The sequence below is a fragment of the Pomacea canaliculata genome, linkage group LG3, assembly GCF_003073045.1.
Source record: "Pomacea canaliculata isolate SZHN2017 linkage group LG3, ASM307304v1, whole genome shotgun sequence".
NCBI classification, from domain to species: Eukaryota; Metazoa; Mollusca; class Gastropoda; order Architaenioglossa; family Ampullariidae; genus Pomacea; species Pomacea canaliculata.
Genome location: NC_037592.1, coordinates 36,026,156 through 36,041,317, shown reverse-complemented (window position 1 = coordinate 36,041,317; position 15,162 = coordinate 36,026,156). Strand labels below are relative to the sequence as shown.

Sequence of the window (15,162 nt, the reverse complement as noted above, 5' to 3'; positions counted from 1 at the left end):
TAAGATTTCCCTCCCAAACATCATTTGGCGCATCGACCATGCAGATCTTGCGATTTGTTTAGCTCTTCTTACAATATGAATCACCGACTTTGTCGCAAATGTTTCCTTTTTTTGGTGCCTTTATGGAGCCCGTAAAAAATCGTGCTGCGAAGCGAGGACACCAATACGGTGCAACGACACAAACCGAGGACACGAAAAAAGGAAATTTGTCCATCGAAAAGCTTTACACTCGATAGATGGCGTCCCTTGGTCCTCTTAAAATTGTTCCTCTCTGGCATTTCTTACCTCATGAATAGTTTCATCAGATCGTTCCCGAGAAGATTTAACATCCATTTTCTACTGATGTAACTGTATCTTGCTTTTTTTTATAGCAGAGAGCTTTCCAGGTCGCATCCTCCCGGTCTTGAGGCTGTCAGATCCCCGCTTCTGCACTGCTTACTCGTCGGGTCCCCCAGAGTTTATTCTGGTGCAGTGCTAATGGAACGTCACTTCCATTTCTTTAGTGGCGGCCAATAGCATCAGAAAAGCCAAATGAAATTGTCAATCTGCCAGCATGTCATGAAATTTATCACAAAAAGATATGAGAAGACAGAACACGGGTTCATGGCGCAGGCACCACGGCGCGAACAGACGCATACGCCATGCACGCGAATGCATAAAGATATTTCTGACACATTGCGCATGCATGTTAACATTCAAAAAATATCATGGACAGACAGTTACGACTTGCGATAATGTCCTCCACACAAAGTCTTCCAGCCTGGAAAATCGTAGAGGAGGTAACAAGGTAGTAATCTTGAATTAACTTGGGTTTTATTTATTTATTTCCACAGATGCTTGTGACGCTTGAAAAATCTCAACGTTAAATTTTTTTTTCATCTGGCTTGATGGTCTCCTTTTTTTTCTGGCAGATCACCGAGGACCGATATTTTCAGCAAAAATAAAGTTAACGATAGTGTTTGTTGCCCGCTAATGACTGCTTAAAATTCCAACCAGGACGTTTAGCGGCGGGTAATTGAGTCATAAAGCAGCCTGGGTGGCGTTTCCAGTTGATGTCCTTTGGATTACCCCGGCGCCAAGCGGAGGCTCGTTGGATTTCTAGCGCCTTCCAAATATTCTTGCAAGTATGCCGACCGTCCGGTGTTTTGATGTTCGTGTTCCGAATCGAATGTTTCGTGTCATTAGGACCTCTGAGCTTTACTGGAACGAGCGACTTTTGAGCGTCGAGACACCGGAGTTACTTCTCCTGTGAAAATGGTGGTAAAGGTAAGAAATAACTGAAGTTTAGAAGAGTGATTTTTTTCAGATGACTAGATTGAAGCCACAGTATTCTGTAAATCTGAGAAAAAAGCGTTCTACAGATACACCCCTACAAAACAATACAGTGAAAATAAAGATGTCAAACTATACGTGAGTATGATTGTGTTGTCCGTTGTTGATTGTAGCCAATGGGAGAGATGGAATCGTAGATATGGACGTTGGTGAAGCGCTAACGTTGAAAGCGTTTGTGTGCTTGCTGATGTTTGTAGGCGTGTGTCTCCCAAGATACATTGCGAAGATCTGGAGATTCGGGGAAACAATATCAGGGAACTATTGGAAAAGAATTGCTATGGAGGACCTTTAAGCACTTTGCTTACAACAAGAGCTCTTTGCTGACGTAGACACACGTTAGGGCAGTATGGGAAAAACAACAGCAGGGAGAGAATTGTGAAGGACGTGAAGTGTGTGTGTGTGAGAGAGAGAGAAAGGACCGTGATTGTAAAAAGTTGGAACCTTGCGTAAGGCTTTGTTATGGGACACGGAAGTTGTAACGTCACCTAAAGCTTAACTATGGAACTCTAAGAGGTGTAGAATTATGTAAATGGAACAACAACAACAACAACACAAGCCCAATAACAAACCTAAAAAGATGGACTAACTGTCTAAAGGTCCGCCTTGCATACGGCCCTAGTAACGGCTACAGAGGGCTGGAGGTGTTGCATGGAGGTAAAGATACCTCGGGAGTACGATGTGCCGCTGATGCGAAACTACTCTCTACAATGTTTCATTTACAAACACTTTACCGTTAGTAATATGGCCCTTCCTTTTTACACGTGTAAAGGATGTGAAGGTGTTGGAGCACGATGCTATCGTTTTTTATTATTTCAATACTCCCGGAACACACTGTCAAACAGTCTTTTGTTTTGGAACAAACAAGTCTGCAGGAATGAAACGCTTGTAGTTTAGTGTGTAGGCAAAAGAAGATTTTTTGCTTCATTAACCGTCAGATTGTTCACCTTCTACAGTGACGTCACGACCAATCACATCAAGACTTTGGGTAGACAGGGGGAGAGAATGAAGAGTACTTCGCCTGATCTTGGACAAACAACAAACCTCGTGTCTAGCAACGACACGCCAACGACTGTAAGTCTGTAACGAGAAATGATGAATCTGGGGTTTGCGCAACTCCGATTGTGCAATTCTCTGAAAGACTTAAAAACTGCCAAGTAACAAATTGAGGGGACTGAACTCTGTCTTTTTGTCTCGCCTAATGTCTTCTGCTGTCACAGGACTTGGTTTTTGATGTGTTTGGGGTCGATGCTGCCACTGAATATGATGCCCCTTTTCTTCTCGGATTCAGTTCGTCGACGACTAAAAAAGAATTTTCAAAGTTGCATGGCAGGAACAAAAGACTACTCGACAAGTATCCATGTTTGTTTAAGGTCGACCTTTTAGTTACGAGCGGGTAATTAAGGAAAGTTAGAGTTGAAGAAAATGAGAAAGTACAAACGTAAAGGACATTGGGAGAAGGGATAGGGATGAACACTGTTCAATTCACTCGTCAAACTTTATCACAGATTCCTCACGACGATGTTGTGGAAGGCGTAGGCAGATGCACAAAATGGCGCCAGACCCCAGTAAACTTATTTTAGACATTTGCCGCCGTCGCCGCCACCACTGGCCACTCTTTATCATGTTTAACTTGTTTCTTATGGAAATCTAAATCAAAATGTGCGGCGTCTGGTTTCTTAAGCTCAGATATATCAGGACCATTTTGGCCAAAATTAGCATCACGCAGGTCTGGCAGGAGACACTGTCTTGTCGATTCCTTGTCAATTAGCCATTCAAATGCCAAAAAGCATGGATGAATAGGGGTGGGGAAGCTGGGGGGAAGGGTAAAAGTCTCGGAAAAGCGCCACCACGTGTTTTCTGAATACATGTTTTAAAAAAGTATTCATGCATATGAACATGTATCAACGTCTGGGCAAGATGATGTCCACATCTGGAAAAAAGGAAGCTCTATAGTAAGATGGAGATACAGAAGCAGGCGAGACAGCGAGCACGAGCAGGCGCCTCAGGTTCGCCTTGCAGACTTGCTGACGTCAGTACAAGACAGTTCAGCGTCGGGTCGGTTTGAAGAAGGAAGCTTCTAGAACAAGAATAATGCGTAGAACCTTCAACATTTTTCTCCCTCGCCGTTGCAATGACACAGAGAAGCCAGATGGCCCTGCACCCCTAACCCATATCGTAGCTTTAATGGACAACAAACAAGGCCATCACAGCCTGGGATTACTTATTACCGCGCAAGATTATAGCAGTGAATAGGCGCAAAATTATCAAAGGGGATAGGGTTCCTCCCGTATTTAAGCATGGATAACGCCTCCATCACGCATTCAAGTTCTCTTGTTATCTGCTCGGACTCTCCGGCGAATGAGGACGGGAGGCTGAAGATAATGGAAACACACGCTGATGAAGATTTTCTGGTCGACAAGAATAACAGGATGGACTGACACGAAACAACAGCGGTGCTGCTAAATAATATGGTTTGGCTGATGGAACGGGATCGATGCGACGATCAGTTGTAGGAAAAAAATTAGTATCTGTGGAACAACGGGCTTACAACGGAAAACATTTTTTCTTTAACGATGTCTCATCATAAAAACGTTAAGAGCAGCAGTCTTCAAAGGATGTTTTCGATTCTAAAAATAAATAACAAAACAACGCCACGTAAGAATTTCTCCGATTTTTCTCTTGCCTTCACCTTTCCACCCGATTCCTGATTTTAGCTTTGAATGCAGCTCGCTCCACGACCCTTGCCATGGACTGTCAGAACCTACCATTTGCATCTACTAACGGAGAGAAATTTATAAAAAAAAAGAAAGAAGAAGAAGAAGACAAGAAAAACCTAACCTAAAATAGTTTTTGACTGATTGATTACTTGCGCTTGGATAGAAAAAAAAAGTACAGGCAGTTTGCAGGAAAAGGAAACCTCACTGACAGTGAAGTCTGGGTAGGAAGTTGGACAAGATGGCATGCAGCAGGCAGACAGCCACCCAGACGGCCGGTCACACGGGATGCCACGTGCACGCGCACGCCAGCCAGTGGCTCGGGTCTTAAGGGACCAGAACTTAATCATCATGAAAGGAGCAAGGACTGGATTTCTTCACGAGCAATCAAACCCTCTCTAAACCAACCTGAGACACCAGACCCGGTCGTTCCCGAGCATCTTCGTGGAAGACAAATTCTCTGAAGCCTAATCTCAAAGATCAAATTTCAACATTTTATTTGTCTATGTGAACAGTGTTCACCGTTAAGCCCTTTATTTTCTATCCATTATCATCATTGTCATGATCATCATCAGCAGCATCATCGTCGTCGTCGTCATCATCATCATCGGTCACAAGCCTGCCAGTGGGATGTGCACCAACGAGACAGGGTTTTTCACGATGTTACTGCTGCGTTTGTGCGTTAGTTCAGATTACTCGTGACACCAGTCGTTAGCAGCTTTAATTACCTCCCCTTCGCGAGCTCTTCTTTCCTACTCGTCCCGTATTTATTTTTATCTGCTGAAGATTGTGAGAAATTAACTCACTTTCATTACAAGATGAGGCAGCACACTTCAAGTGCGTTCAGCAGCATAGGAATGAATCCAGATTTACTTTTCTAATAATTTGTTAAGATTCTGACAAATGTTTCTTGCTGAGACCGACAACAATACAAACAAGAAACATGAGACTTTCCAAAATAAAGATCGAGGGAAAAATCTACAGTTATTAAAAAAACCTACCACAGATGGCGAAGGAGAACACATAGAAAATTTTTTAAAAAAGAGGAAGAAGTGAAAAATCGGCAACTATCGTGCAGCATCATGTAGCCCATAGAGAACAGAGTAGGTGATTGTGTCGCTAGGTGCAAAGAAAATCCGCTCTTTACATTTTTGTGTAAAAATATAGATGAAAATACACCATTATCCATTATTCGGGATAGGGGGTGGGTGTTCGTTGAATTTACGGTTCAAACTGTATAGCATCAGTCGCTTCGATATTTTACAAAATACAATTTGCAGGATTGAAAAAAAAGCAATAATTCTCATTTTCTTTTTGCTTGTAAACACGTTTTACAAAAAGAAATAGAACCGTCATCTCTATCTTCTCAACTGTGAAATTAGCCCTTTATCTCCACTCCATGTGCATGCCTGGTTATTGCAGGCTTTGATGTGTGTGTGTGTGTGAACGTGTGCGTGTGTGTTGCTATAGAATGAGAAAGCCCTCTCTGCGTCAAGAAAAGAGGAATGTAGGGCTTGAAGCAGACAAAAGATAAAAGGTGGAAAAGGAACCGAGGAGTGATTTTTGTTCTGAAGCCTTCGTGACCTTAATTTTGACCCCAATCTCAAGCGAAACCATCTTCAATCGAACGTCCGGCGGGACCCATCAGCGTGCGTCTGGTGGCACGGAGGCGACTTGTCAGCAATATGGCCGTTACGGCGGGCCGCTGACGTCACCTGCAGACCAACTTCACACGCAGAAAGTCACGAAGAAAGGCGAGACACCATTGGTCTCGCAGCGTTCAAACTCACACGTTGCACAGTTCAATAGGAACACACAGCCTGCGGCGTCCAATTTTCACAAAATAATAATAAATGTGCGATTTCTTTAGAGAGCCTCAGAAAAGAAAATTCTATGAATGATAACAGAAAATTCTTACAATCTGTTGGTATTACAATCTTGCAACTCTTGGACCTATATATATATGCTGTAGCATATTGTTCCAGTTAGTTCTAAGAAATACCCGAAAATGGAAATAAAATACTAAGAAAAAGCTGAAAAGCTATATGAAGTATTTAGAAATAGTTGATTAGAGACCTGACCTAGCAAGAAATAGCCGACAACAGACATGAAATGCCAACACATAGCTGGAAAGGGCCAGAGAGAGAAAGAAATAGTAAAGCTTATCTTTTGTAGAAAATGTTGACTTTTGCTTCTACGTGTGTGTGTGTGGACCGAGAACTGGTGTACAATATAAGAATTAGTATCCATGTTATTAAATTAACAAAGAGGAGGGATGTACAGTGTCGGGCTTCACACGCCGAGCATCACCACGGCTAGACAGTCAACCCACACCTAGCAACCAATCTCATCGCATTTAATCACAAATGATGATCGCAAGGGGACACGAGATGGGTGGGTGTGGGGGGAAGGTGTCCGCGATGGTTTGTGGGTAGTTTTGCCAGCGTGTACAAAAATAAGTCGCGAAAGAATTTAAAAAAAAAATGGTTCAGATAACCAGTTATTTTAAGGATTTGAAGTAAAATAAATTGTACCGAGTCAAACGATTTTTCGATGTCAACAAATTGAGTAAATACTTTATCTCCCCTTTTTATTTTTCAACAATGGCATTTCACGTAAAAATATAATCAGTTGTGGAGTATCTAAGCATAGAATTTACTCCATTACACTTTGCAAAGATACCATTCTATAATTATCCACCCGATTTGTATCACCTTTGTGGATAAGGACAACGATTGCTTTGCATCACTCGGCCTGGGATGTGCCATCAACTGAAAATTTATTGAAAAATTTTGTGCAAAATTCTAACATTACATCCTTTGAGAATTTCAGCATTTCTGCTAATTTTATGAATAGCACCTTCCAGATTTTAGTTTCTGCAATGAAAACTTCTTCCGCCGCAATAGGACTGGTCCAGCTGAACCTTCTTTCCATCCATCCTCTTTCCGTCGCCTTTGTAAAAAAAAATCTCTCGACCGTACCACCTACATCCCTTGAATTTCCAGATGTAAAAGTAAATGCACGTGCTTGTGTGTGTATGTGTCTCATCAATGTAGGTCAGGAAAAAAAAACTCTTACAAGCAAAACATCGATTTTTTTGTTTCAAATACAAAAATATCGGGTTAGCAAAAGCCAAGCAAAATCACGTTCTGTCAAGCAAGTTTAGTGTAATTCAAGCTGATGAAACACAGCCATGATTATTATATTACAAACATATAATCTGAACCTTTGCTCTAATCTGCAGAACCAGGAAGCAGAACAAGAATAGAACTGCTGATGGAAGTTCCTGAAGGAAAAAGGAGTGAAAGGAGAGAGTGGGTGATTAGAATGAGGAAGGGAGGAGGAGAAGGGAGAAGATGGAGGGAGAGGAGAGGGAAGGAGGATGAAGGGGAGGGAGTGGAGAGAGGGAGATGACGAATTGACGATCGATGACAATCTCGGTAGGCTGACTTTCAAAATGTACATTCACACAGACAGGGCGGTTTCCTTTCATACCACACCAATCCTCCCAGTTCTCCTTCCATCAAAAGCAGACGAAAATTCGTTTGGTGGTGGTAGGAGGGAGGCAGGGAACCGCTAGCCCCCCGCAGCCTTCTCCATGAAACGATAAAGCAAACTCTCGCAAAAATGGACGGGTTTGCCTTCCTCCTTTTTTTCAGGAGGAGTAACCGGTGGCAAGTGAGTTACACCTTTTATTTCAGTTCTGGAGGACATGGATAGGGAAGGGGTGGGGGAGACTGCGGCTGTAAACACTCCGAGATTCTGCTGTCAGATGAGAACATCGGGAGGTGGGTCGACTTGTCCTCACCAAAATGTCAATATTTGTGGAGAGCTTTGATGTTGTAAGAACCTGTCACTTGCAATAATTTCTCCTTCCAAACGATTTGCAACAATACTGGCTACAGTTACGATGTTACAACTATCTTGGTCCCCTCAGCTGCTCGTCTGACAGCCTTGCTGTAGATATTTACGGTAACCAAACATACTTCTGAGAGGGAGGGGAGGTCGACTCAGCGAATTTAATTTGATTTTCTTACACTCAGGCTCGTAATATTATAGAAGCTGGAATTGCAGAACAAACAGGACTGGGCCTTCAGAATTTTGTTTACTTGTTTACTTTACACCAAGGTTTTACGTCACTACAGTAAAACCCAGTTAACCCGTAAAACCTTACAGGTCGAATGGGATGTCGGTTCTTTTTTCCACACAAGGAAACAAATTGTCTTCTTGACAATAAAGCTTCTACGGATTTTTACCGTGGTTACATTACGGCTGAGCAAAAAGGAGACATTTTCTTCCGATGATAAAATATTTACCGTAAGAATTACTTAGTTTAATTCATTCTTCATTTACTGAATTCTAGCTGTCTCTGTTATTTTCCTCGCTGCTCATGCTTCCCAACCGTTTTCCCTTCAACAAAATGAAAGCCAAATACGATTACCGACAACAGACACAGGGGTAAGCAAAACACAAAGTTTAGAGTTTAGCTCAATTCCCGACTCTTTTCCTCAGAATGCTACAGCGTATGAGCACATAACATCTAGTGACACGCCTACACACATACATACACACTTAAGCGCACGCATACACACGCACATACACATATGCAAAGATTTTGTCCTGGTTAAAAATAAACACCAAAGGGAAACAGTGAGGATACAGGAAGAATGTGTAATGCTAGAAAACATGTTCTTGTAGGTGTCAAGTTTGCCTACAGCTGATTACAGCTAATTACAGTTCTGAGATTTCTTGTCGATAAATTCCCACATGTGTACGTGTAACTGGATCTGTGTTTTCTCTACCCTGACCAGACTGTTGAAGTTTTTTTTTTTTTTTTTTTTAGAACCGCAGTTCCAAGCTCATTACAAGCTATTATCTCCCTCTCGAAGAACTCCCTTACTTGCCTCTGTAGAGGTCTAAAAATATCTCCATCCGAACACGGTGACGTCATGAATGTCCAGGAAGTCACCTACTTATCGCTTCAGGTCTCCGACTGGCTGTAACCTTGGCGAACAACAACAACAACAACAACAACAACAACAACAACAAGTTCCTGGTCTTAAAGCATTGGTTGTCGTGACTTGAATGTCTTGTGCCTTTTCCCTCAGATTTTAGGAAACATTGAAAAAGAAGAACGGCTATGAGTGGCTTGATAGTGTTGGCTGTTCCTGCAGCCAAATGTTGCTGCACTTGGCAAGATGCAAGGCTGCACGATCCAAACAGATGCAGGGTAAAAATGTAAACTGAAAACGAGTGATTACGATCAAAGGCTCGAGGGCTGACCGCTACGGAAGCCTCGCGCTGCCAAAGAGCACATCTCTTCACTGAAGCGGCCTCTCGACCCAAAAACACAGGAATTGAAATGCCGAAGAATCAGAATTCAAAAAAAAAAAAAAAAAAAAAACAATCGCTGGGAGACATCTCACGATCTGAAACTCGCGACCTCACTTACGGCACTTGCTGTTGCATAAATGATAATGACAAAGTTTTGTATCATTGCTTGCTGTGTTCTCGTCCATGCATACAACGCGGTCCTAGAACTTAATGAAACCACCAGGCAATCATCTCACCGATTGTAAATATCATGTAAATATCATCTACCAGCATGGGACAAACAGATTGACACCTGCATGCTCAGTATTGAAGTCGATGAACTAAAGCAGTTCAAGAAATAAAAAAGCGTACTACGTTGACAATTTATGAAAAATTCACAAAATACAGTTGCACCCAAACATTGAGACAACATTGCTCAGGAGACTGAGTGGGCTAATCAGCTTGTAGAAGAACCAGCCAGGGTCTGTTTATTAGTTTTCATCGTCTCTTGGCTTAAATTATGCAATATTTCACACACAAAACAAGAAATATCCATTCTTTCGTGTTACTTCAAAGAAAATAGATTATCTGAAGAAACTGTAATTTATGGATTTTTTTAAAAACGAAATTTGTAAAATTGTAAAATTGTGGCCCACTTACAAATTTTCACATTCTTAGCTCTGTTATATACATTTACGCTCTCATATATATATATATATAAGCGATATCTTCTGACAACGATCACGAAAAGTATTTGAATGCTAAGATATTAAACTGAAATGTATTTTAATGTATCATTTAGCAGTTCTGACAAGAGGGATGTACTTCTGCGCGCGCCACGAATACACAGCATACACACAATTACACGCACGCATACACACACACCACACACGCACGCATACACACATACGACGCATACACACATAACACGCAACATTACACGCACGCATAACACACGCACACACACACACGCACACACTTTCTTCTTCTCAGGATTTCGGCAAGTCCAAACAACACAAACAAGATTCACAGAGACGACAGCAAAGTTAAACGGAAGGCATGCAAGTCAAACACCTGACTATGTCCTGCCATGGCATCTTTATTTACCAGCCACTGTTTCATCCCCACCTCACCTCACCCCAACCGCACCTCACTTGCAATTGCGACATGATGCAGGCTGCGTACAAGCAGATGCTACAGAAAAATATCCAGTGTAATTTGACAAGCAAATCAATTACACTGCTCTTCCCAACTTGGCAAAAATCATTACAACGAACCAGGGGAAGATAAGACGAGGCAGCGTCCGCCTCCTAATGACAGTCGGGGCCCTTGTGATGCCGGCACAGCTCGGTGCCACGACTCAACAACATTCTTTTGGTCATTTTTTATATGCTGTACATGGCATTCTGTCAAACACTACAGATGATATTTTATACATATATAGTCTCTTTCCCATGAATGTATATTATTTATTATTTTTAAACCCGGAAGGTCCATCTCGCAATCTCTTTGTTTCTAAGATCTTTAAAGGGCAACGCGAGCGCTCAACGAAAATTGCTGGAAATAAAGCACTCAGATGAAGGTAGGTCCTAGAGATGATGGCTACAAACTCCAGTGGATTAACTTTGCCTGGAGTTATATAATTGTACACATCTCTGCTTCGTCCCCGCCCAGTACTCAAACGTTTGAGGATCTCAAATGGGAACACGTTGGAGACAGTAAACAGAAAAATTTTGCATGTTGTTATACTTTAAATGGCAAAAAAGTCATAATTACCAGTCTATAAAATAACTATAAAATAAAATTGCAATGCTGGAAATTAACCAGCTAACGAAAACATTACAGGAGTTTATCTTAGAGCAACACACATTTGAAATGTGTTTATATTTTATTATCAATTTTATTTTTTATTAACAATAATTCACATCGAAAAATAAGCCCAAATGCCTCCACTTAGTAACAATCAATAATTATCGTGATTGTTGCCCACGAGATTTGGAGCGAAGATTTACTTTCCAATCTGTCCAGTGAACTCTTTTTTTTTTTTTTTTTTTTATTTATTTTTTTGAAAACTTCAGTGGAAGCTTCTAAATAAAGTTCAAATCTGTAAGGCTGTATTCCAAAATCAGCCGTTTCATTTTCTGAGCCAAAAAACTTTGCTTCTTGAACACGACAACCTGAGCGATGTTTCATCATCTGATTAGAAGACATGCAGAGATTCGCTAGACTTGTTACAAATATTGTTTATAAGCATATACTCATACTTATACACTCTCCAGTGTAGGAGAGTAGTTTTCTTTTGCGTTCCTAGTGGCAGGTGAGAATATAATTGTTTGAAGACCTATATTATGAAAATAAAGCATTATTATGCACTCATAATTTTAGGGGAGTTATTATTCTAAAATGAACTTACCCCATCATATGAAAAAAATATGTTGCCATCGTGTTAACCTTTAAGACTTTTTTGTCAAACGTTTTAAAAGAAGGAATAAAAACATGTGCTACCTAAATAAAAAGAAAGGAAAAGTTCTAATTATTCTTCCGCTTTAGTGCCAGCTAGAATCGGAAAACTGTCAACAACGTGATGACCTTGACCCCAACCTGCTCATTAAGGAATAGTTTTTTTTTAATGAGTGGGATAAAGCTGGGTGCGAAATCCTGTTGTTCAAAATCTGGGTGAACAGTACCTTTCCGTTCTCGAGATAAACGTCTATTCACCATGCAGAGAAAAAGGTCAATACGTGTCACCAAGATACACCTCATTAACATCTGGTCCCAGCTCTCTCCTTGGATGTAGTCTTGGCAACATAAACAGTTCACGCTCTATCCTTTTGCATGAGTTGTTGACCTCTTTCTGGGCATGACGATGTTTAGAGATGTCTATTTCGAGAAAGCTCGCCAGGAATTTTGAAAATAGTGTTTTGAAAAAAAGCAAAAACATCAAACAAGCCTGTAAGTAATCCGTAATCCTGTCCCTAAGTACATCCTGGTCTGAGCATTGTTTGGTCTTTAGCCACTTTTTATATATATCCCTCTTCCCAAGCTCTTTCCGTAATCTCCGTTAATTACCTACCCTCTCTGTCTCTCTCTGTAATCTTTGTTAATTACCTTGCTTCTTTACGGCTAGAGACACTCTCGTCTCGGGTTTCAAGAGATCAGCCGTTGCATTCTCCTGAGGTATTTAGCGCTTGTTTATGTCATCTCCTCTAATTCCTTTGTTTTTTTAACGGTGTTTGTGTAGTGCCACCCTATCAGCTCTCTTCGACCAGCATGTATTCTCATACACAAGAAGACGAGCTTGACATAAGATAAACAATAACAGGACCAAGAAGAAGAAATTAAAGAAAGAGGAAAAGAAGGATTTAAATTAATAAATAAAGCAGGATGGGTGAACTTGAAGGTGAAATGATGAAAGAAAGAATAAAAAGATGGAAGAAAATACCGAAGAGGGGAGAAAGATACAAGAAAGAATAGAAAAAAAAAGTAAACAAAGAAAGAAAAAAACCCTATTTACTAAATATCAGATAAACGGAGTGGTAATTGAAGTGTTATATCGAGCCAGCAAAATTAGGCAAAAGCACAGCAAAGGCAGCCAGCCCTGTAAACAAATAAAACATCGAGAAAAAGGACAGCCTGTCCGAGAAGAGATCTGAACCCAGGACAGCCAATCCTCACTGTATTGGTGACAGGCGCTAAGCGTTGCACCACCGCACCTCGCTTTATTTTCAGACGAGATGGCTCCCATCTAACCCTCACCTGGGTATGGCCAGTGGGCAGCTTCACAACTCGAGCCTAAACAAATTTTGACTGGCTTGGCATTGACACCCAGGGTCGCGCGGGTCACAGGACGTGATCGTGCAGACCTCCATCCAACCATCCGTCTCCCTAAAGACCAGGGAGAGGAATTTACTGCAGTCAGACGACTAATCCATCTTACTAGAGGCCCATACCCACCCCCTAGTCCGTGGTTATTTGCGGTAATATTAAAGTCTTTCCTGTGCATAGACATAGGAACCAAGACCCATGCATTGCAGCCTGTAACCTAACCTCCTCTATCAGCTAAACGGACAACAATCCTCATCAACAAGAACCGGAACGAACCGGTAGACATGTCGCCGTTGCATGTTCTTTGCCAAAAGTAAATATCAACTATAGCTCTTCATCATTGGCAACCTGACAGCTTACAACAATAATACTCGCATTCCTGGTTATTCAAACTTCCTTTCTTTTTTTAAAAAAATGAGAGAAAAATAATGTAAGAAAAAAGCAAAAAAAATTTTGTATACAATGACCAACACGGGAACTGATGAGATTTTGATAATATGTGACCATAACCTGATTTTTGTTGTTTCAAAGCCTGTTGTATATACAAAGGGCGAAAAAAAAAAAAACCACCAAACATGCGAAGTCTTATCTGCATCTATGAAGTCGCTCACCGACAAAAACACACCCACCCACCCAACCAATAATAATAATAATGAGCAGCAGCTGCAGCAGAAGCAGAAGAGGAATAGTAGAATATAAGTCGTCCGATGTTTAGCAGATCAAAGAAAACAAAAACAACAACAAAAAACTTACTGTGATTCACTTTCTGTTAACTGTCGCTGTGTTCAAACTCCTGCTGCCCAAGATTCGGAGGGTTTCTAACGACGAAACATCTGAACTATTATCGCTCACACGCAGACCGAGGTTCAGGGACAAATTTTTGATGCGAGGTTGGACGCAGGCAGCCGGCCGCGGACGCGCGTGAGAAACGCATACTGAGCGCAGTCTCGGCGAGCCCACACGCTCTGGTCTCGCTCTCTCCCCGCGCATCGGCTAGCCGCCTAGCAACCAGTCGTCTTACTGCGCCACACAACGGCTGTGCAGCTGCTGCACATGGAGTGCGCGCCGTGCTGCGCCATGAGTCGTTCTTCTGTCTGCAGCGCCAGTATTCAGTTCCCAGTCTTGCTTTTTCTTTTCTCCGTGGCTGTATAAATCGTTATTTGTTGTGTAATACAAGACGTCGACGCCTTGGCGGTACTTTGCCTTAGAATAAATCCGCGGGGTGCGAGGGTCAGTGAAGGGATGTCTGGCTGGCCCTCAACGAGAGGCGGGGTAACCTCAGATTGTGTCCTTCACGAGTATTGTTGACATCCTTTTGAACAATGTCACCTGTGTCATCCTTGTTTGTGGATTGTTTTGTCTTTGTCCTTTTTTGTTGTTGTTTTTCCTTTTTCTGGCGGAGGGATACGAATTTTTGCCACACTTCAATGTGGCTACGATTTGTTGACAAACATCTTCTTAAATTCTATTTTATCTTCTTGTAAACTATTCATTTAATCCTTTAAAATATTAGACACCTATTTGGGAGAAATATTTTAATTCAAATGTATTTTCCTCTGAAGGAGCTTGTTTTTTCAAGCGGACCTTCGTCGTCTAGAAATAGTTGTGACGTGTCCAGGTGGCGGCTGACATCTTAACCTTTGTCAAACCATGATTTTCAATCGTCTGCTCTCAACCGGAGAGTCTGTCTTGCCCTGGCTGTCGGGCTGTTTGATGCGAGGGGAGGTGGGGATGAGGGTGAAGGGGGCACTAATTTTGTGGCAGTTGCAATCAACGAGTTTTCTCCGCCGAAATCGATGAGAACGAGGTTGCCAATCCAGACATAGTGGAACGTATTTGCCGCTGATTGACAAATACTCACTCACAGTAAATAAAGGTCTTATTCGGCTTCCTTTCAGCACACTCGCCTGCTGCTCTGTATGCCAAGTACATGATGATATTTTAGCAACAAAAATGGCTTTCTCAAATGACTTTTCGC

The 15,162-nt window shown here is 41.7% G+C and overlaps 1 protein-coding gene across 1 annotated transcript in view; it reads right to left on the bottom strand.

Annotated features, from left to right (window-relative positions):
• Positions 1 to 14,468, bottom strand: part of LOC112560880 (mucin-5AC-like) — a 36,161-nt gene extending 21,693 nt beyond the window's left edge. The window contains exon 1 of the mRNA XM_025232984.1: positions 13,938 to 14,468. The gene's annotated coding sequence lies outside the window, so the exon portion shown is untranslated. The remainder of the gene's footprint in view (positions 1 to 13,937) is intronic.
• Positions 14,469 to 15,162: the final 694 nt, after the last annotated feature.